At 42.1% G+C, this 22,826-nt stretch overlaps 1 protein-coding gene across 11 annotated transcripts in view; it reads right to left on the reverse strand.

The window, feature by feature from the left end:
* Positions 1-22,826, reverse strand: part of mef2cb (myocyte enhancer factor 2cb) — a 72,239-nt gene that overhangs the window by 43,735 nt on the left and 5,678 nt on the right. For 2 of the 11 annotated variants that reach the window (XM_034872557.1, XM_034872556.1), the window contains exon 1: positions 17,837-18,339. The gene's annotated coding sequence lies outside the window, so the exon portion shown is untranslated. Of the gene's footprint in view, positions 1-17,836; positions 18,341-20,078; positions 20,211-22,826 lie in introns of those variants that run through there. The other 9 variants (XM_034872558.1, XM_034872552.1, XM_034872550.1 and 6 more) reach the window with 6 other exon arrangements.

The raw sequence follows: 22,826 nt of genomic DNA on the forward strand, positions 1-22,826 counted from the left end.
CCCACACTTTTCCTCACACGGCCCCCATCCCATATGAGTGCCAGGCAGCTTCTGGATAAGATTTTAGTGCCCACCTCCTCATCCGGCTGCCTTCCCTCTCCTTCCCTTGTGGTGGATAGAGCACCAGTTAATTTAACAGATCACATCCAATTTTGCGTCATGAGGCCAAGAAGGCAAAATGTAGGGAAATGCAAGAAACAAGCACATCTTGGTGAACATGGTCAAGTGGCACAGGGCAGTAATCCCCAGGAGAAATTTTTCACAGGGGACTGACATTAACACCTCACCTCGAGAGGGCAAACAGGGTGAGAAAGAAACAAGACACACAGAGCGAGATAGAAGAAAGAACTAACAAGCTTGTGCACATTAAGCCAATTTACTAATCCCAAAGTAAGGCGTAGGGAAAGAGGGAATGAGCTGTGGAAAAAGAAGAATACACAAGAGTTTCTTTATCTCCTCTGTGGAGTATGACTAATGGTGCGCTCGCATTCACACTAGCCCGGTAACTATAAAGAGGCAGGAGCGAGCGACTGCTAGGGTCAGAGGGCATGCTGGCACCAAGCAGACAGAAGGACAACGGTTGCTCCTCTGTTGGTTTTATATGCTGGGTCCAAACTCTCTGTCCTGTGAGTTTGAGATGTGACAGTGAAAGAGAAGGAGAGTCGAGAGAGGAAAACAGAGAAATGGGTAGAAGAGAGAGAAATGGAGTGAAAAATAAAAAGGGATCTTTTGAACAGGCACCAGGCCTCTCCAGGGGGAGGGGAAGCTGTACCCACGACCCTCCCATCTGTTAAGCAGACGGACGGACGGAGAGAGAGAGAGAGAGAGAAAGAGAGAAAGAGAGAAAGAGAGAGAGAGCGAGAGAGAGAGATGAAAGTTGGGGGAGGATGGGAGAGATAGAGAGGGAGCAGCGATTCAGCACATAGATCTAATGAGCATTCTCTCTTTCTCTCTCTCTCTCTCTCTCTGAGTCTCACAAGTGGAGCTGAGAGGACGATGAGAACATATACACTCAGTGCACCACAAGGCTGGATTCTAGGTCGCCTCTCTCCCAAGTGTTTAGTCACTAAAAACTAATATACAGCACATGGAGCTTTTTCACATTCTAATAGACGGTCTGTAGGGTGCTTGTTAATGTGCCTTTTTTATTTGAGGACAGACACTAAAGACAACTCCTTTGAATCAAGGGGGTGCAGTGACAAAAAAAGAAACTTTACCTTGACTCATGACCGGAACCAATTTGTCACTTTGAAAGACAGCTGCAGAGTTTTGGTTGTGAATTAAGAGAATGCAGAAGCAATGTACACGAACCCTAGTTCCAAGAACACAAGTTTTGAGAATTGAATTGTTAGGAAATGTTCCAGTGAAACTGGCAAAACTAAAAAGAATTTTGCTAATGCTGATTTTTCTCAAATCCTAATTCTACATGTTATAGCAAATTGGGGAAGGTGATTTATCATGACAGGATTGGTGATGTTTTTCCAAGAAACCCCACCTCAGCAGTACAGCCTCGGCTTATGGTACATCTGCTACACATTTGGCAATAGCATGTGTCCTGAAAAAAATAAATAAATAAATATATATATATATATAACGCCAGTATCCCCTATCCTCCTAGGAAATGTGGTTGTGAGGATTTAAAATAACATATTACACTGCAGTAAGTAAACCTTTTAGGAGGTGTATGGTACATTAAATAAACGCTCTCTCTTTTTTAAATAAACTCCCATTTCCTTGAAGAGGAGGAGGAAAAAAAGCACTTTAATATGGTTTTCCAAATACAATCTGAATGTCAGTACACACTCACAGTGCTCCATTTTTACATGAGCATTTCTGTCATGTTGAAGTTTTTTTTCTTCCTTGAGAACATTCACATTTTTTTCCTTCTTCAGATGTGTAGATTTTTGGAGGTTTCTCCATTCTGTTTTCGATGTAGCAATATATGTGTGTGCCGGTGTAAATGTGGATCTGTTTGTGAGCGCATTTATGTATGTTAGTGCTTTATTTGGAAATAGTGGTACACAGCACTTTATCTCCTGTCAGGGTGGATGGAGATGTACCAGCAGAAATGAGAGGAGGGGAAGGATCAAGCAAAGGAGCGAGTCGATGGCCAGGCAGGCTGGGAACAGAAAAAATGTGTATCAGGTCTCATTGTGCCTCTAATGTCATTACAGGCAGTGACTCCTCTATGTGGCATGCTGCACTCCCCATCTGTCAGAGCGAGATAGGCAGGGTGACGAATGGCTATCACTGCTACTTCCCTCAGCCCCCACCACCCCCACCCTAATGTCGGTATCTTTTTTGAGTGCTGAGGGAGAAGAGTGACCTAAACCTGGGCGGTAGCCCATGCGTAGGTGGGCCTCTATGGCTCCGAATCTCAGCAGATATTAGGGCTAATTTAACATGTTAAGGAGATTAGCAACATGTACATCTGGGGATTAGAGTGATAGTGGTGGATCATCGTATAATATGTTCATCTCTTTTCATTTTCCCAGTAAGCACTCTAGCTAAACTTGAATTTGAGGGGCTGTTGTGTGTGTGTGTGTGTGTGTGTGTGTGTGTGTGTGTGTGTGTGTGTGTGTGTGTGTGTGTGTGTGTGTGTGTGTGTGTGCTCCTATGTGTGTGTTGGAGGATATGTCTTCACCTGTCTCTCTCTATTAGCTCATGATTTAGGTGTATCATTAGGGAGACAGGGACGATTTCACGTGTATTCTATTTTCAATTTCTATGTGCCTTAGAAGTGAGACACCAGTCTATTGATGAGGAGGTGAGCCTCAACAGTCTCTGGTTGGCACAAGTTTTATACACTCTGTTCAAGCACTGATGAGTGTGATTGACATTATGGAACAAAGGCTATTGTTATAAGATGAGCTCTAAATTTCTGGCCAACAAAAGTTAAACCAATTTCTCAACTCAAAACTTTATACTTCAACTTTATACTCAATTGATTTTCATACTAATGAGACTCTCACAGCTTCCTTTCTTATCCTTCAATCCAACAAGCTCTGCCCCGGGGTCTTAGAGGACAGAAAGACAGGAAACACACACACACAGAAACACACACACACACATACACACACACACACCTACACATACATATAGACAGCTCAGCGGAAGGATATGACATCAGCAGGCACAGACAATCAAAGGTGCCAAAGGTGCTTCCTTCCCTGAATCATTCTGTACAGAAAACAGAAATTGGGAATCGAAATACAATCGGCAACAGCAGACGATGAGTGCGAATAAACAGAAACATATAATGCAAGTATATGGCCACATTAAGCAGATATAACATTTAGGTATCTCTCAATGAGGCCCTAAGTATTTCATGTTCAGAAAGCATATTGCTTCTCTTTATAAATCATGCATAATGTATAATTAAATCATATTTAACATAGAAAAGTATGAAAAAAATATTATTTTTATTGACTTTTGAATAAATGTAAGATATTGAAATTCATGAGATCTAAATATTATTATTTTTTAACAAAAGACTTTTCATACTTTTTACTACCAATTAATGAAGCACCATCGCTGCATCTTTGAAAAAACTAAGACATTGTATTCATCTACAGAGAATCTTTAAAATGCATAAAAGAGATGTACTAAAACAAGAAAGCTAGATGTGCGACTGCAATTACTTATGATGTGTCAGCTTCTTATGTAAAACGCAATGTAACGTCTTACTGAATGCAGCTGTATTTTCACAGAAAAAAGTTTTGCCTATTTCATTTCCTGTTATCTGTTAGATTGTATATGATTAATTTAGCTTTGCATTTTTAGATTCAGACATTTTATTGTTAATGGAGAGTTTTGACAACTGTAGGGTGACAGTATAAGGTAATTATTAGGAAGTACAAACAAAAGTAGAGGAGTACACAGCCCTGCCCTTCATGTGGGCAGCTGCACATCTCACTCAGCACCAGCAAACAGGGGCCTTGGGCAATCAGAGCTCCAATGGAGGCAGGTAGCCATCCCTCAGAGCCACCATGGAGACAGGTGAGAACCGTCTTTCCATAGCCCATTGCTGACATCCCCAAGGACAAAATAACTTGACACAATGTGTCAACCCCCCTCTTTGAAAGGAGGCCAAGAGCTGTAAAGCTGCAGCTGCTGGGCCAAAGGCAGACTAGCAAGAGGGCACACGTGAAAGGAGGAAGAGTAGCCGCTGTGGTTAAAAGGCATTCCCTGTCAATTGTCAGCTGCTTTGTGTTGTGACAGTGGCAGCCATGAGTGATAAACAAATACACTTAGAGGTGCGCAATGACAAACTTGCCACACACATGCCCTTGTGCCAAACTGGAAAACAAATGGTATTAGAAAAAAAGGAGAAGAGAAGAAAAAGCAGAAGCATAGGCCACAATTTGACGAGGCCCCGGAAAGGCTGTAATGAATCACCATTTAGTGCATTCGGTCTTTCCATGGCATGAGCATAAGGAGGGGCAATGGACGCATTCAAGTATAAAGAAGAGATAGAAAAGATGATAGCAAAAAGCAAAAAATAAAGAATCAACTTAATAGAGGTGACACAGTACAAGGTGGAAACGGAGTGTACAGTTGGAGAGGAGGGTGAGAAAGTATGAGGTATTGATTATGGAAGTGGTGCAGATTGTGGTGATGGGCACATCTGATGTTTAAACGCAAATAACTTCACTTGAGTTTCACTTTATCAACACTGCCACAATGTTTCACTTCTTCCTCTCCCTCTCTCTCTCTTTCCAGTCATTGTAATGTCGTTTACAAAGCTCTGCCGCAGGTCATTTTTTCCAGAGAGTGGAAACCAACGTCTCAATTCACATGTTGCCCTGTGTGCCACAGGACCCAGGTGTAACCAACTGCTGACCCTAAAGGGACGGGAACAGAAAATGAACACACACACACACACACACACACGCATTCATGAATGATCACACAAGTGCACATCGAGGTGCACATTCCCTGCTTATCTAGTATGTCCATACAACAAGGACAAAAAACAACACTGTAATGAACAATGAACCAATGCAGTAAATTTGCAGTATAAACCCTTCAATGAGTGTACCCAGCCCCCACAGGAACAGCCGGGAGTCATGTCACTAAGAACACAAAGCACTGACATATTCACCCAATTATGCTCCCTGCAGAGAATGACAATGTCTCAGGATGTTAGCAATGTTCTCCAGTGGGGGGAGAAAGGCAGTGAGTGTGTGTGTGTGTGTGTGTGTGTGTGTGTGTACGTCTGTGTGTGTGTTTGTGTTTGTTTGAGGCTAAGGGCTCGTTGCCGCATGGGCCATGCTTACAAATGTTCAAGTACAGCGAACTTCCCAGTAGTCGTGTGCCCCTGCTCATCCCCCAGCTCACACTGTATCAACACCAGACATCATGGTTAAGACGATGTGCTGATGATTTCATCACACCCCCCATCCCCTACTCTTTCTCTTTGCCAGAGCATTCTAATCACCCTAATTAAAAGCTTTGTTCATTTAGAAATCTCGGATGACAATTTGTTTCACTCTACCCTACAGCAGTGGTGGCTGTGAAGAGAGGAGTATTAAATTTGATCTTCTGACAGCATTTATTAAATGCTCCCTGCTGGCCTCAATTTAGGGCCCCAGGCTAACGCTAACACGGCTAACCCTCATGCGACCACGAGGTACCAGTGCACTTCCTTTTTCTTCACCAGCGTTGCCCTTTTCAGCATGTAGGTGTGTGTGCATCTGTGCATGTCTATCAATTCGGTGGTTATGGAAATGCACACTTGCTTATGGGTCATTATCTCTTTTTGCATACTTGCTGATAGATATAGATAAATAAAATGATTTCCGTTTTTTGGCCGTTTGTTGTACTTCAGTCAGCATGCATGGACGATCTACTGGGAAGTTGTGTAATTTACTATTTTTCCTTGTCTCGCTTCATCAGCAAATGTGGATGCCATAATGAAACTATTATGTGAAGTGATTCTTTTTGAAGTTGCGGTCATAACAAGCAAATACTGAAGCTGCTGGTGATCTCTACTTCTCCGTGCTGAGGGTCTCAACTTGTATACATTAAATCACTAAAACTGACCCTTCAATCTGCATTGCGCCGGGCACACAAATCTTTAAGTTTGGCTGCACAAATGGCACAAAGAGAAAAAAAAAACCTTTAAAAAGCAAGGAAACTAAAAATTACAGTAAACACTGTAAAGAACTCTGCCTCTCTCTGTAGTTGTGACACTCCAACAGCATTATGTGTCATGGTCGCAGCCTTGCTGAGCTGAAGCGAGAGCCACAGCGCTGCTTTGAGTCTATGCGCAGCGTGTGGGTAATTTGCAGAGAAGTAGAAGGTTGCACACTTCAACAAGGATGTCCTTCATAGATTCGACCTTCTGTATTTTTTTTTTCTCTTCCTCCGGTCCCTGTGCTCTGCTAGGAAACCGAGTAACCTAGATCGTAGCATAGGGAGAGAGAGGGATTATGACAGAGAAAGAGAGAGACAGAAAGGAGAGACAGAGGTAGAGAGAGGGAAAAAGAGAGAGCAAAAGAAGCAGTAGAACAGATTATAGGGTGACAGAGTCAGAATATGACACCCCACCACCCCACCCCACCCAACACTTAAAAAAATTAAAAAAAGAAAAAGAAAACTCCACTAGGATGATGTCAGGTTCACCCCTCTTTTTTCTGGTTACCACAAGCTGATTGTGCTGATTATTGGTGAGCATTGTTTTCCTGTTGACGCTGCGCATCATTAAACAGAGATTGTTCCACTGTTACTGTTTGTTTAAACAAGGCTGGTATAATGTCTTTTCAACACACTCACGCACACACACAAACACACACACACGCACAATGTAAACTTGAGACTCAAGTTGTATGGGTTGCATATACAATTTATGTTACTCCTGTGCTTTATTTCAAGTCAAACATGCAAATAAATCAAATTTAATCAAAAAGCAATATATATATCTCCAATGTCTAGAATGACATAACACATACAAAGGTCTTAAAAAGATGAATCTTTCTCAGCATGTAAGTTGAACTGCTCTCACAGTGCTTAACAGTTCCCTGAGGAGAGCTGGTGGTGGTGGGGGGGCTTGGGGGTGCATGAGGATAAAGGTTGCATGGAGTGTGGAGGGTGTGTGGCGGCATACGGTACCTACAGATCAGCCTCTGTTTAGGGGAGTGGCCCCACCAAGGCCAGAGCTGGGCCAGACCCAGTCCAAGCCTCTCATTAGTCATCGGCTGGGTGCCACGCTCCTTTTTGGAGTGGTTAAGGGGGAACCGGCGAGGGTCTGGCAGTTCCACTACACTCCACTCCCAGCACCATCACAACCCGACCTCATCAAAGCGATCGCTCGTAATTTGTCACAGAAAGCAGCTAATTAACATATGTTAAGGGAGGAGGGACGCCGTGAAAAAGGGAGGGGAGGAGGGGAGGGCGAGTGAAAAAAGATAGCGTATGATTAAAGAGTCTGCACAGCTGCACAAAATCAAGATGGCAAAGAGAGGTTTTAAAGAGACCTCAGACCCAGTAATCTGATAAAGCTTACTGTTACTTAACCCCCATAAGCAAGGGAGAGGGGGAAAGGAGAGAGGGGGAGACTGAAATAAAAGAGACAAACAAATATTAAATTACAGCTGTGAAGCTACATGCGTTGGCAGGGTGCCTCTGCTCTCAATATGTGGCTATACAGTGAAGGCCAATGTATCACACGGAGATGACCCGCTCGCCAAAGCACTACTGCTGTTTGACCACGCTCTATTTTTAGCCCATTGCTCACCATTGGGCTTAACATAGTTCCCAGCTGTGCTAAAATCTACTTTTTTCACTTGAAAATTTGAATGCCTGGTGCACCACAGCAATTTAGCGTCTTTCTCATGAAACAAAAAGGTGCTTTTTCGTTTTTGATTTATTTTTTTGTCACAAAGTCTCAGACAAGTTGCTTACATTCTGACTTGTTTGTTTGCTTTCAAATTCTTGTTCCTCATGGTTGGTTTTTAACATGCTGTGTGGTTATTTATGCAAGTGTGCACGCATGTGCGCGACTGTGTGTCTGCGCGTGTGTGTGCATTTATATGTCTGTTATTGTTGTTGATGTTGTTGTTGTAGGAACATCTAGTGAAGTGAGTTGTGTGATATTTTGCCTTGTTGTTGGATATGGTGGCAGGCTGAATGCATTAGCAGTGCACGCCGATGCCGTTCTGTGTTCTATCGTCTCTCAGCCACCTCTGCCTTGTCTCTCTACTGCGACTGATCACACGGGCTGACAAGCAAGTTTGGGTCTTCGTCTGCCGCGCCATCCTTCGCTACGTGGGCTCTGTCTCTTTCAGCGAGAAAAAATAAGAGAGGCGGGGAGGAACCTTTAAACAAATTTCAGTGATTTTGGATTTGTACATCAAGTCGTGGGGAAATCCCCCCAAATAAGAAGGCAACAAACTTGAACAACAATTCTGTATTCCTAATACAGTTATGATGAAAAATAAACATTGTTATTATTATTAAATTAATGAAATGTTATTTTGACTGAAATCAGAGAGGAAAATAGACAGTAAAACCACAAATGGCCGGCAGAAAAGCACCCCTACACTATATATAAATCATGACTGTTTCATTTTTCTTCCTCTTCTTCTCCATTGCACTCTTATCCTTGCCATCAAGCATCAATCGTTATTTATTTATTTTTCCTATTTGGGAAGTATAGGGCCAGAGTGGAAGAGCGGAGGAGTGAAGGAGTGGGGGATGGAGGGATGGCGGACAGAGGGGGCGAGTTGTGTTTGGTTCACAAGGCTCGCTGCTTGGTTGAATTTTTCTCTTCTCCTCCGTGTTGCGAGCTGGTGGTTCAGTGAAGGACCTGGCTGCCTGGAGTTCCCCCCCCCACTCAAATCCCTCTGCTGCGAGCACAGCTGCACCGTTCACATAACCTCGCCTGCCCCCTCCTACTCACCCCCCCCCCACCCCCCAAACTAATGATAGCAGAGCACGTCCCCTCCACAAGGCAACAGCTTTTTCCACTTCATGTGCATACACACAAACTTGACGCGCGTGCACACAAGATCATCGGACACGCGCAGACTAGCGGGCACAACGTATCCCTTTTCCTTCTCTTGGTTCCTTCCCTTCATTTTTTCTCATATCATTCAATTTCTTCCCCTTCTCTTCACCCTGAGAAAAATCCCCTGGCCCTATGACCCAAGGAAGGCCTGAGAACGTCAACCCCCCCCCTTCCACCCCTTCAACTCCAAACTCTCTGTTTTTCTCCCTCTATACAATCCTGCACAGCAAGTGACCTGCATCACAGCTGTGTGTGGGAATTTGCATGGGTGGGTGTGTTTGTGAGAGGGTTGAGTGTGTGAATGTATGTATTTGCACATACCTGCGCATGTCAATGTTCACACCGCTTATGTGCCATGTACATTGCTGTGTTACTGCATGTGTTATTCTTGATGTGCGTATTTTTGGTGTCTGTGTGTGTGTGTGTGTGAGTGTGTGTGTGTAAGCAGAGGAGGAGGGAGGTGAGGGCAGCTCTGGTCTTCTGCTGCACCTACTGTGCATTATCCCAAATAAACAACTCATTACACGTGTACTTAACCAAGGGGGAGCTGGCGAGCAGTGGGAGCTAATCCCCGTTATCGTTTCCTAGCGTTTCTCTTCCGATTAGGGTACAGGAAAGAGGAGCACAAGAAGGTAGGCTGATCAGTACAAGAGGCGGAAGAGTGAGGAGGAGGCGAGAGGGAGAGAGAAGAAAGAAAAGCATTTGAGTCAACTTCCCACAAGTGCCTTTCTTACTTATAGTATCCCTTCTCACTATATCTTTCTCTCTCCAACTCCCGCCACCCTCTCGCCTTCTCTCCGTTCTTTTCCCTGTGGATTTTGCACTGCTCTTCCTTGTTTTCGACCATCTCTCAGAACTGGGTCATAGACAGACTCTGCGGCAGCATTTTGAAGAACATGGGAAGGAAAAAAAGCGTGTTCTTTCTATGAGAACAATCCAAGTCTTCTTTAACGAGTAGGCCGCTTATCAAATTAAGCTGTCAAAAGCACATTAATAACAGGCAGCACAATTCCCTTCACAGAGAAAGAGGGGAAAAAAGCACGTAAAAAAAGGAATAATTTATCTTTCGCCGTGTAAAGAGACAGTCCACCAAGGGCAGTAAAGCTTTTCAAAAATCTCTCAATCTCTCTCGCTCTCTCTTATCTATTTTTTTTGTCCCATTCTTAATATGATTATTGGGCCCTTTGTCATTAGGGGCCAAGATGTAGAGTGCCACTCTATTAGAGGGTGAACAATATTGTAGGCTAGGATGCAACAGGGATAATGCTCGTGTTTAATGGAATTACAGGCTTAACATGTCCACTTTCTAGACAGACTCCACATGTGCTGGATGGTAGTTAAACAGATGAAAGAGCGTCTCTGGGTGATAATGTAGATTCAAGACCAAATAATTAGATGGTTCAAAGAAGGAATATGATGCCCAGTAAAGGATAAGAAGAATAAACAACAGGACTGTTATCCGCCCACATAATTGAGACATTAGTTTTATATCAGTTTGACCCTGGAAGATCTGAACCTTTTCAAAAATAAATATGATGGTATATCATAAACAGGCTATTATCAGTCAATTCTACCATTAAACATAATTGTCAGTAAAGCAATAGTTTATTCCCTTCTTTTTTTTTTATTGAGCGCTCCATCATTCCTAAACGCTGATTATACCCTCAAAAATGTGGAGCCGGATCATTCTGTCAGAAAGTGAGAGCAGATTGGGAGGGCAACAGTGTACATTGACGCAAAGAGTGAAAGCTAACACTTTCAGTGCTGTTAACATGGCATATGCCTGAGAGACGCAGAAAGGAAATTAACAAGCCTTGGCATACAGATGGCAGAGAAAACCACCCTATGACCTTAGTCTCGTACAGGGTGTAAAAAAAAACACACTTCTCATTTTGAAGACATTCTATTGTGTTGGCATCTTGACGCTACTCTTACAGACTGATAGTGTAATAAGTATTTCAGTAGAGGAATTAACTTGCATTTTTTTTAATCTGCACTTTACAAAATCCAACAGTGTCAGCTAGGCTGTTCATGCTGAACTGCAAGCCCTTTTGTGTTTTTCTCCAGAGAATGATTTTTCTCACACCCTCAATTTGAGTCCCTTCCTGTTTGCTGGGCCCCGAGGGGGCTGTTCGGCTGTAGTCCGGAGTGGGCCGGCGGTGGATAGATGTGACGTGGAGGCACTGGGACTCTGCTGGAGGGAGGCTGGAGCTACGACAGGTATCCCCCCGCACTTCCTCAGCTATTTATAAAACCATGAGTCCAGCACAGGGCCAAAAATAAGACGGAGGGCCATTTTTATCCCAAATAATAAAGGCGGCTCGCTCCTTTACTCACACACTTACAAGCACTTTACTAACAACACTGTACAAGAATTAACAACAGATACTAACAATGTGAAAAACTCCTCACTAGACAATGAAACCATCTCTGTCCTCCTGTGCTCAAATGTGAACATCCACACACACACACACACACACACCAGACAAAAGTCAATATCAAGGCTGAGCTATTTCTGTAGAGAGCACTATTTAGGAAGTGTGGGCCGGGTGCCAGTATTCTCCTCAGTATCGTCTGGGCGTCATTGCACTGCTGCTGTTATACAAACTCACCTCTTTCCTCTCTCACCCGCTCCTCAACCTTTCCACCCAACCCCTTGCTCCATTGTCAGTGCTCTCTCTCTCTCTCCCCTACTGTGTGTGTTTCACTTATACACACACAAGGTTATTTGTTTTTCCACTGGGTCGAACCACAGTGCCAGGTGAAAGCATCTATTGGCAGGATAAAGAGAGTGGCTGGTGTGAGATCACAAGGCCCCACTCTGCCCAGCAAACCTTGAAGTGAAGCACTGGGCTGGAGTTTCAAACAAAGTGCCCCCTCATTCATTATACATGCAACTGCACTGAAAATCTCCTTCCGCAACACCATCTCATCTCTCTCTCTCTCTCTATCTCTCTCTCACCACCTCTCTTTTTTCCTCTATCTTCCTCTCTCTCTCCTCACATCGTCCCTCTCGTTTTTTTTTCAGACAGAGCATCCATAAAGTATGAATAAAATTAATGACATCACGAGCTGCACTTTGGAAGAGCCACTGTAGGAAAAAGCCATACATCACGGGGCAGAAGGAGCCGGGACGCAGAAAAAAAAAAGTAGAAAAAAGAATTGACAGAGAGAGAGAAAAGGGCTGTGTGTGTGTGGGTGGGGGGGGGGCATTGCTCCACCCTCAGGGGCACTTTATATTGCTGTATGTTGTTGTGTGTTATTAACTTTCATTTCAGATGAACTTTAGCTGAAGGTTTGAGCACAATTCATTTTTGTCTTTCTTTTTCAAATTTCTACATGTAGCAGCACCACCGCTTTTCTTTTTCTACATTTCTCTGTCCCGCTTTCGCCTGACTTTTTTTGGTCAGTAGAGTAATTGAAGTGCTCGGAACAGTCCTGTGCTGTGCATTCTTGTACAGGCTGGCCTTTGGTGTGGGAATGGCACAGATGACAGTGGAAAGTAACACTGGTGTGGACTTTGGCAGGACAGCGTCTGGTTAAGCTGCGTGCTGTGTAGAGTAGAGAGAGCACCAAGCGTGGATTCTTTTATAGCTGTTCCCCGACTTAGATGGTGTTAACAGCATTTTCAACAGCACGGTCCCCTTGGAGTTGAACCTCCTGATGTTACAGACTTTGCCCAAATCTCTGCGACTTTAAAGTGAAAAATAAGCATTGCATTTAGGACTGTAATATTCTTTCCTAGCGCAGAAAAAAGAGATAGATTTATCAATCGGGCTGCCTATTAGTGTCAATTTAGTGTGACTGTTTCATTACAAGAGCAACATCAAACAACAGCCTGACTCGGTAAAATTTGACTCTTTCTTCCTCTGAATCTAGTGTGAACACAAAATACGCTATAAATACGCAACAGCAATTTGAAGCTCTGCAGCAGCTTGGATGGGGAGCAGCGTCAGTGGCAGCAGTGGCGGCAGCGGCACAGATTGTGGCAGCCGAGTGAGCAGGGGGTTTCAGATGGATGTGAGCTTGTGTGAGACCAAGGCACAGAGCTACCTCTGTGCGTCTCACTAGACTATGTTGCAGAATGACTCGGCTATGTTGCAATTCTGACAAAGATAAATTACAGCCACTGGAAAACATTTCTAGATATTTTTTTTTCTCACTCTCTCCTCCCTTCACCACACCTCTTTTTTCCCCTTTTTTTGGCATTGGGTGTAGTCCAAATGCCACACTAAAGGGAGATGGTGAAGGGGTCTCTCTCTGAAAATATATTAGGGGGTAAGAAGTTGCCCCTCACCGTTCACAGGTCAGGTACTGTGTTTTATGATGGAACATGGTTTCTGTCGCCAGATGTATGCACATGGACAGCAAACACTTCTCCCTCAAACTACAACCTAAAACTCACTAAAAAGATTTACCACGTGTTTCGGGCAGGTATTACTGATATACGCTTTATGTCTGTATTACAGACTAGGCTGCCTGGGATCTGTCTGTTACACTGATTCTGAATAAAGATTAAAAATCACACAGGAAGGCAACTAAAGTAAGTGCCTGGGAGGGAAGGTAATGAACTCATTTATAAACAAGTTCATTTGACTCGCATTTTCAGATTTAAGGCTTGAGGCTGAGAGATTCTGCCTGATCTGAACCATCCAATGTTTGGACAAAGAAATCCAACCTCTGGTCTACTCTAAATGTTTCTCTCTGTCTTATCATTCAAAGTCCTCCCTCCACTCCTTCTGCCTTCACTGCCTCCCAGGACTCTCTCCCTGTCCAAATATTTCAAGGAGCAGGCATCAAGTCTGGTGAGGTTTTTCGGGTGTCTCTTTAGGTGGGCCACAGCTGACGATACGATTGTGTGGTCAGCACTACTAAGAAAAGACCACCCAGCAGGCAGCTGCTGCCATAATGACCAACAGGCCGTGCAGGAAACAGGAAACAGGAAGAAGAAGGCAGGACATCCTGTTCATCTAGATCAGCGTGTTTGGCATGACATCACGAAAGCATCATTCTTTAATGAAGGATACCTGATCAGAGGCCCAATATTCTGTCGCTCTGCTCAATAAGGAGGCTCTTAAACTCAAATAGCCTGTATTTCTATCTGTTTTCTCTCTGTGTGTGTCTTTCGCTGTCTTTCTGTGCATCTGTCTTCTCAGTTTGCCTTTTCAGCCCTCACACTGACACTGTTTTCCAGACTGCTCCATCATCCCAGACATCAAACCCTACCCTCTTCAGTGTGAGAATAAAGGAGAAAAAGAAATACACGCATTTTCATTTGAATATACACCAGCGACAACCTCACAAAACTCATGGACAAAAAAACAAAAAAGCACAAACATTTCAACGCGCAAACAGACCCAGACACACACATACACACACCTCCCAGACACGCAGCACATACTGACAGACAAACACACAAAGAAACAGCAAACACAAAGCACAGCACAGCCAGAAGTCTCCTTTTTGCAGAAATATTCTAAAGTGTATTTTACAATACAATTAAACATCAAAGGCTGATATATTCCTCTGTGATCTTTAACACCCCAGTGAACAAACCCCATACACCCCCATCCACTTACAGCATACAGAGAAAGTTGCTGAACGTCACCACTAATTACTAGATAGAGACAGAAGACTTAGCATCATTATGTAAAATCCAGGACATATTCAAATATATGCATTCAATCCACCATAAACCATTCAAGGACTGTGTTATTTACTTTGGATTATTATTATTTTTAAGTTTTGTGAGTAATTGCAGCTCTTATGAAGATATACCGAAAGTGCTTGTAAGGCAAAGAAACATTTGGGTAAACATTTCTAACATGCACAACAGTTAGGACAAAGAAAGGGAGATCTGTTGAAAATGAGTAAATAAACACATGGTAAGGTTGAGCCCTGCACTTTTCATTACTGCTATAAAAATGTAAGAAAACCAAGGAGAGACTTTTCCTCCTGTGTAGCAAAAGAAGGAACACCTGCCTTGTACAACAAACAAGAATACAACAAGCCCTTGAGATAATATAAAACCTAAGTATTGTCATCTGCTTGTATTACATTTTCAAAAGTTATAAATTGCCTAAAAAGAGAGGTTATCTTTATTCTATCACATCTGGATTTTAGCTGTTCTCTGTAACATTTATTTGGAAGGACGTAAACCAAAGTATGATGCATTATTTACAGGATATACAGGGATGTCTCTTGACAGTTTAATATATGTTATGTTCCTTATATGTGAAGTAAATATGATTCTCTACAATTGACTCTTATATTACCTTCTTATTTGAGCCCAAGGGTGTATAGTCCAATTACAGTCCTTCAATATCTACCTGCAGATCTTGCCAACCTGCAATCTGCAAACGAGGGTTTTACTGACGTTTAACTGAGCAAACTCTACAAACCCCTTCCAAAATATTTGAAGCCATTAGTGAAGAAAAAAAACATTAAAGCATAGCAAAAGGGGCCATTAAATTATTTGCTTAAACATAAATGCTTCTGATGTTTTCATTAAGAATGATTTCATAGAAGGAGGGGATCTTGTGTATGCCTTCTGTACAGTATTAAATGTGTACTTTACTCCTTAAAAAAATGAAATGGTGCAGGCTTGATGGCACTGATTTTACATAACTTATTAATGGGTATTGTATTAGACATTTATGATAAAAAATATAAGCATCAGCCCATCCTGTGCTGACTTTGTCTGAGCACTTTTTAAACACATAGCAAAACCCTGACCAAGGCGCACACAGTGACCCTTCCCTTCACTTAACTAAAGCTCTACTGAGCCCCTGGTGTACAGCAAAGTGCTCTGACAATCGGCTCAATGCTCTGGCCAATCACAGGGACACGTGGCCTCCTAATCCCGCTCTGTGTGAAGGGGTAAGAGTTTGTTGTCAGTGTTGGTTTTGTGAATCAGCGCCCAAAATCCCAAATGATTTGTCAAGAGGGAGAGGTCTTAAGAGAATAAGAGAAATGAAAGCAGCGCAGGCCATATAGTGTGGGTGTCGCTGTGTGTGTTTGTGTGTGTGTGTGTGTGTGTGTGTGTGTGTGTGTGTGTGTAACAGTTGGAGAAAGAGAGAATAGAGGCAGACCATGCTTTTGCCTAGGCATTTGTGAGTTTGCGTGCAACTGCATACGTGTGTGTGTGTGTGTGTGCACGTGTGTGCGTGTGTGTGTGTGTTTGTGTACAGGGTCTCTGAGATTACAGAGCTTGGCTGACATAGTCCTCTGTGTGTAATCATGGGTCCACATGCGAGCGCTCACCTTCCTCTGAGCGGATTAACCTAACGCTAAATCCCAAGAGAGCAACAGGCCAGACAGGCCACACAGAACAACTTCATTGACGATCGGCAGAAGAGGGAAGGTCATGTGTAAAATCTTTTTAAAGACTAATACACTTTTATATATTTTTTCATGAGTGAACAACTTACATCCCAACATAGATCAGCATACACAATTCCATCTTCTGAAAATATCTTAAAATGTACCTCAAATGTTGCAAACACTTTATAAAGGCTGCATCCTTTTTCCAAATTAAACTAACTTTGAAATTCAATCAAGCAGTAAGGAACTGAGCGTATGCAGTATGTTTTTGACAGAGTCACACATTAGGTTGATATTGTGTAGACAGCAACACTTTATCACTCTAAAAATGTAACTTGCCTTCAAAATATCTCACAAATTGACAATTTCAAATGTAATAGATTCTATGTATCTCAAAATGTGCTGTGAATATTATATCTCTTTTGTTAATTTTAGAGAAACTGCTGTCTCTACATTAATCACATTTTTTTAACTTTTAAAATTGAATTTCAGTAATAAAAATTGCTGTTTAACAAATCCACAATCATATGGGTATAGATATTAACGTGCATGCTTAAATTAATGAATGAGAGTTAAATGCACAAATTCCGTTTTAAAATCTGTCTAAATTATAATGAAGGGTGTTGTATTCATGTTAAATTTCATAACCATCAGTAGTTCATCTTCACATTTCATCAGTGGGCCTCGTAGCCACACTTTACTTACAAAACAAATAAATCCAATTGGATTTCCAAAGCTGCAACCTGTGAAAGTTGCCACAGGTTAATGATGGTGGATTATTAATGCTCTCACTGCAACAGGTTCAGTTGAGCCAAAGGGAACTGAACTAAACTCCCTGTATAAATATATAATTCTGGCTGAAATAAGTCTAAACAATATCAGTCACATTGTCCCGGAGAAGAAATTACAGTTTAGCCTGAACACACCAAACACTGATTTACAGGACTGTTATCACTCTATCTCTGGTCTGCATGAATTAACGTTCAAATAAGTGTACCAAACTGTGTTCTTCTTTATTGTAGTTTGGAGAGGAATCATGTTTACATAATTTAGTATTTTACTAATATATTTATGAAAGTTGCCTATGCACAGGTCATTCTGATTTAATGTGTTATAACAGGATAATTGTGATTATTAGTGCACCTCAGTGTAGTGCGTTTAACCCGCTAGTAAATAATTACACATTCACAAAGAAAGGCCATCTTTTGAGCAGTGAGCGTCCTTGCATTCTGCGTGAATTACTGAAATATAAAAACTTCTGAACATGCAAGTATTTTATCTATTTTCCATTGTCTTTAAGTTTTTTTTAAGTTTCTTATCCTATTATTTTGTAAAATTGTACACAACAATAGCCTACATTTTAAACTAGCAATGTTACTGTACTTTGTTGAGGAGGGAAGCGCGCATCTAAATAGACCCTCAACTTTCCCTCTGGAAGAGTAAAAATACAGATGCAATGTGTCTTGTGGATGTTTTGCAAGTGAGTGTGTGCGCGGCACTTACTTTATATCGCATGAAATCTTGTCCGGGTGAAGTGAAAGATAGAACAAGCGGTCCGCCGGTTGTTTGGTCCGGCCGACTGACAGGAAGGTTGGAGCTGCTGCTTGATGGGGACGGACTTGGCCAAGACGCACTTAAAATCCAGGAGCGCAACTAAGCTGAGGACGTCGCCGGGAGGGGGAAAAAGTAACATACAGTACGTGGTAGGAGACTCTATAATGCCAGAGACAACGACTCTCTCTCTCTCTCTCTCTCTCTCTCTCTCTCTCTCTCTCTCTCTCTCTCTCTCTCTGATCGGACAGAGTCGGCTCAGGGGGCGCCAGGAACGCTTCGCCTGGTCTGCGTGCGAGGTGCCGGTGAGCGGAGAGGGACCCGGTGGAGCGGCGATGTTGTAGGTGGTGCTGTTCGTCTATACTGCTGGTCTGTGGAGCGTGATGGTGATGTTGAGAGGCTTTTTCTGTTCCTCCCCACAATCCTGACCGAGTCTTTCCCCAAACCCTCTCCTCTCCCAGTGCGAGGAGAAATAATCGATTTTTTTTCTCTTTTTTTTGTGACTCCTGAAAGGGGGCGGGCTCACATTTCCCAACTCTACTTTAATGAAAGAGGCACGGCTCTTAATGCTTTATTATCGCGCCAGCCCCGATGGAGTGGACGCACAATTAACTGCTCAGAGAGGACCACTAGAAGAAGATGATGGGCAATGTGTGTTTAACTAATGAACCAACGGAGAGCGCGTTAAGCATCTTTAGCCGACATTAGACAGCTAAATCCAGCGGCTAAAGTTTATGTTTTTGTTGTGTCCTGTGCATGCCACATCCGAAAAAGACAGAAAAGGCAAATCGGGCCACTCAGTATGACTTTTATTTTATGCAAAATTTGAGTTTTGAATGTTATGCTTCTCGCAATAAAACGTAAATCCACCTCATATGTCTTGTTCAGTAACCGCCCAAATAATAATAATATCAAGTAATCAGTGCTCAGCAGAGTTCTTCCATGCCTTTGCAACATGAACGCTGCCTCCTATTTGAATCACTGCAAACTTTCCACCTCCTGCACGCTGCCGATCCTTCTCCAGAACCCAGCTATCTCCTTCAGATAAGCCCTGACACAGACAGTAAGCATGGGGGAATTACCAAGCCTTTATCCATCCAACCAAATGATTTCAAAACATCCACTCTATTAGTGTGAAGATAACAATTAGAACCGCAAGTTTGTCACTTCAGATAAGACACAGACAGCCAGTCTGTACAGAGATGTGTCCCAGATAGGCCTTGTAATACGGTGGTTCTATTATACTCACATTATATGGGTGCTGTATCAGTTTAAAGAATGGCTGTCTTGAATGGAGCCTGTTCTACTCTAGTAAACCAGCAGGTCTCTCTCTTCAGTTTTCATTAATCCAGCCTTAGATCATGAGTTTTGATTAACATGGTGTTTGAATTATTTTGATTGGTTAAAGACTGTCTTACATCATCTTTACAATAGCCACACTAAAAACAGTAAAGGAAGATTGTTGCCCCTTAAAATCCTCAGGTCTAGTTGAAAACAGCTTAAAACTTTTGTTGAGTTTTAAACTCATTCTGACCTTTATCGTATTGGTGATGAAGCATCATCCATTTTTTTTCTGAAAATGTTACTCTAACCACACTTCATAAACTTTTTTGTTCTAAATGCAGACAGACAGCAAAGCATTTCCCTTACGAGCTTATAGCTTTGCAGTACATGCCTGTCACTACAGACTGTGTGAAGTGTAAGTGGACACCAAGCAGCATCCTAATCTTTCCCTTCCTTTGAAGTTCACCTGTGAAGCATAAGCCATGTATGCAGCCAGTCAGTCAGTCAGTCGGTCAGTGTAGGAAATAGCAGGACATGAAATCAGTTAATAAATAAATCAAGCAGGCTAACCTGCTTGACGGGTGGACATTACAGCCTGTAACTGAAGCCGCTGGTGTCTGATGACTCTGAATACCACCTTCACATCACCTGACCCTTTAATCTTTAATAGCATTTCCTCTGGCCCCCAGACCTCCACAATAATCAATATGGTGCAGTCTGTTAAACAGCGGGTTCATAAATGCAACATGGCCCATATCAATGGCATTGTATGTCAGCATGTATGAAACATACAGATTTGACACCCTTAATAGACAATTTCCTCCATTCAGACATCTTACGTGCTACATTTGCATTCAATATGTGTCACTGACATGTGGACACCTATTGGTGCCTGGATGATCGTACATACCACGTTCAATGTTCCTTCGTCAGCCGTCTAGCGCGCCCTCAGTCTCGTAGCTTTCTCTGTGCAGCTTGTCAGTGATTCATCGGAGAAGTCCTTTCCGTGTTTACAATGCTTGAGGTTGTTTCTGGTTGGCACCTGGGAAGAGAAGTCACATAGGAAGCGTGAGGAGAAGAAGAGAGAGTGAACCTGCAAGTGAAATGGTAATTGTTTGCATGCACCTTGCACATTAAGCAGGATTCATGTTAAGATCTGTGTGTGTGTGTGTGTGTTTGTGTTTGTGTGTGTGTGTGTGTGTGTGTGTGTGTGTGTGTGTGTCTGTGTGTGTGTGTGTGTGTGTGTGTGTGTGTGTGTGTGTGTGTGTGTGTGTGCTTAATGTCCATATGAATTGCAGAGAAATAAATGAGGGTAGGTGGATTGAATATATTTAAATGGTTGAAAATCATTAAACGAGGCAAAAGCTGGCTCATGCATATTCATAAATGACTTGTCTGACTTGTCTACAGGGATGAAGTTATGGTGAATGGATACTTCCAGCCTTATTCTATGCTCACACATTAAATGCAAAGTAGGTAAAACCTACTGTATGTTTTTCTCTTGAACTACCAAGTGGGGGTCTGTGGCTAAATCTGAATATGATAGAAACAGCTTAATGCGTTACAGCCAGATTAGTGTTACACTGTCGTTCAGAGTGTCACATTATGCCTTTCACAGCTGATACATTTAGAGTTAGGTACACAACAAGTATCATCAGTACATATTGTGCACCTAACTTGTTGTGGCATTTTTGTTATCTCGAGCCCAAATATTTTCTCCTTAATTAAAACGTGTGTGTGTGTGTGTGTGTGTGTGTGTGTGTGTGTGTGTGTGTGTGTGTGTGTGTGTGTGTGTGTGTGTGTGTGTGTGTGTGTGTATTCAAGTGGGGGGTGATAGCCTCATCAAAGCCTGATGGAGAAAATCAACAGTTTGCCAAAACAATTATGTAATTTCAAATATGTCACAGTGTATACACAAACTTTAGGCTTTTGGGTAAATGCAATTTGGTGAGGTTTGGCATCAGCTGTGCATAAAAAGAGAAGAAGGGGAAACTGCAACTTCACGTTAAGTCAAACACATAAGTGTGGTTTGCAGATATTGATCTTGCTTGGATTGTTTTATAAGCCTCTCCTGGCAGTCACTTCACACCGTGTGTCACACGCGCACACATGCAAAACAGCTCGCCTGAATATGTGTGTTTTTTGTAATGGAGGGAGAAAGAAAGGAATGCCTCTCTCAAGCAAAAGATAAACACTAACACATTTCCAGGGCAAACAGGAACAGCCCGGGCTCAGTGCAATCTGTTGTCGATCACGCTCACGTGAAAACACAATCTGCCTGTCACAGTAGATGATGTTGTCAAGCACTGTGCCTCACTGCTCCTGAGAATTAGCCAGCGATTACAGAAGCACTACGAGACACATGGAGTACTTGTTGTGTGTCAGATATGTCTGAGGGTGCTTCAAGCTTTATTTGGTATTTACTGCTTTCAGTCATTCTTCCTGTGTTCGCTCCCTAATGAATTTGAAAGACATTTCCTGTTTTGACACTAGATTGATAGAATATGATATGACGACCAAGCTTCACAAGGGTTACAGAAAGACCTGCAGGCCAATTTAACTCATAGGCTCAGCTGGGGATCCATAGATCTTGCACTTGTTTGTGTGTGTGTGTGTGTGTGTGTGTGTGTGTGTGTGTGTGTGTGTGTGTGTGTGTGTGTGTGTGTGTGTGTGTACCGATGTGGTTGTTTGAAGGGCAGTCCCAATAGCAATATTTTTAGACTGAAATCTTAATACATCTTGCTTATATTTAATTGGGATCTTAAGAAAAATAAATTCAATGGGCTATCATTATTGTTGTTATTTTTAACAGGATGGAAAAATGTTTGAAAAGACATTTGCACCATCATGTATCATTAAATTTTGCTACATTCTTCACATATATTTTGACTACTGGGAAATTGACTTAAGCCTGAAGAAATCATTTAGAAAAAGTTACAAATAACAATTAATAAATTTGAAAAATGTTATATAGAGTTTATTGATCTACTGATCAATATCCAAATGCGTAAAGGCTAGTATCAGCCTGATAAATCATGTTATTGTGTAATTGGCAAGTGTTTGTGTCATGCGTGTTTGAGTGCATAATGTAGTGTATGTAATACTCTCCATGAAAGTTTCAGTGTTTCTAGTACATATCATTTATAAAACACATTTAAACACACTATCTTACATTCATTCTTTGTTCACAGATGATATCCAGGACTTGATCAGTCTGAACATCTGGATTCTATTCTCAGGGAAAACATACCTACTTTAAAAGTAAGCTCACACTTTGTAGAAGAGATGTGAGACATTTCCCTGCCGATCTGCTCTTTGTCTTTGTGTAAGTCATCCAAAGCGTTATTTTGCACATGTTTCGGAGCTCCTTATTAATAAGGTTTATAATGAAACTCAGAGGGCAATATCATCAGTAATTACAATAGCAGGAAGTGCACCACAGTAGAGTATAATTAGGGGAGCATAGGTGAGAGAAGAACTTTTAATTAACTGAAATCATATGTTCTCATATTACAAAATATAAAAAAACTAAGAAATTCAGAATTGTGGGGAAGTATTTATTTGTACACTCAAATGAGCTTTTGTAATATAAAGGTGACATTCCCTTTCCTAAATGTGGATTGCAGCCAATATTACCTTGATAAAATAAAGTAGTTAA

This window comes from Etheostoma cragini, chromosome 5, assembly GCF_013103735.1.
Source record: "Etheostoma cragini isolate CJK2018 chromosome 5, CSU_Ecrag_1.0, whole genome shotgun sequence".
In the NCBI taxonomy this organism is placed as follows: Eukaryota; Metazoa; Chordata; class Actinopteri; order Perciformes; family Percidae; genus Etheostoma; species Etheostoma cragini.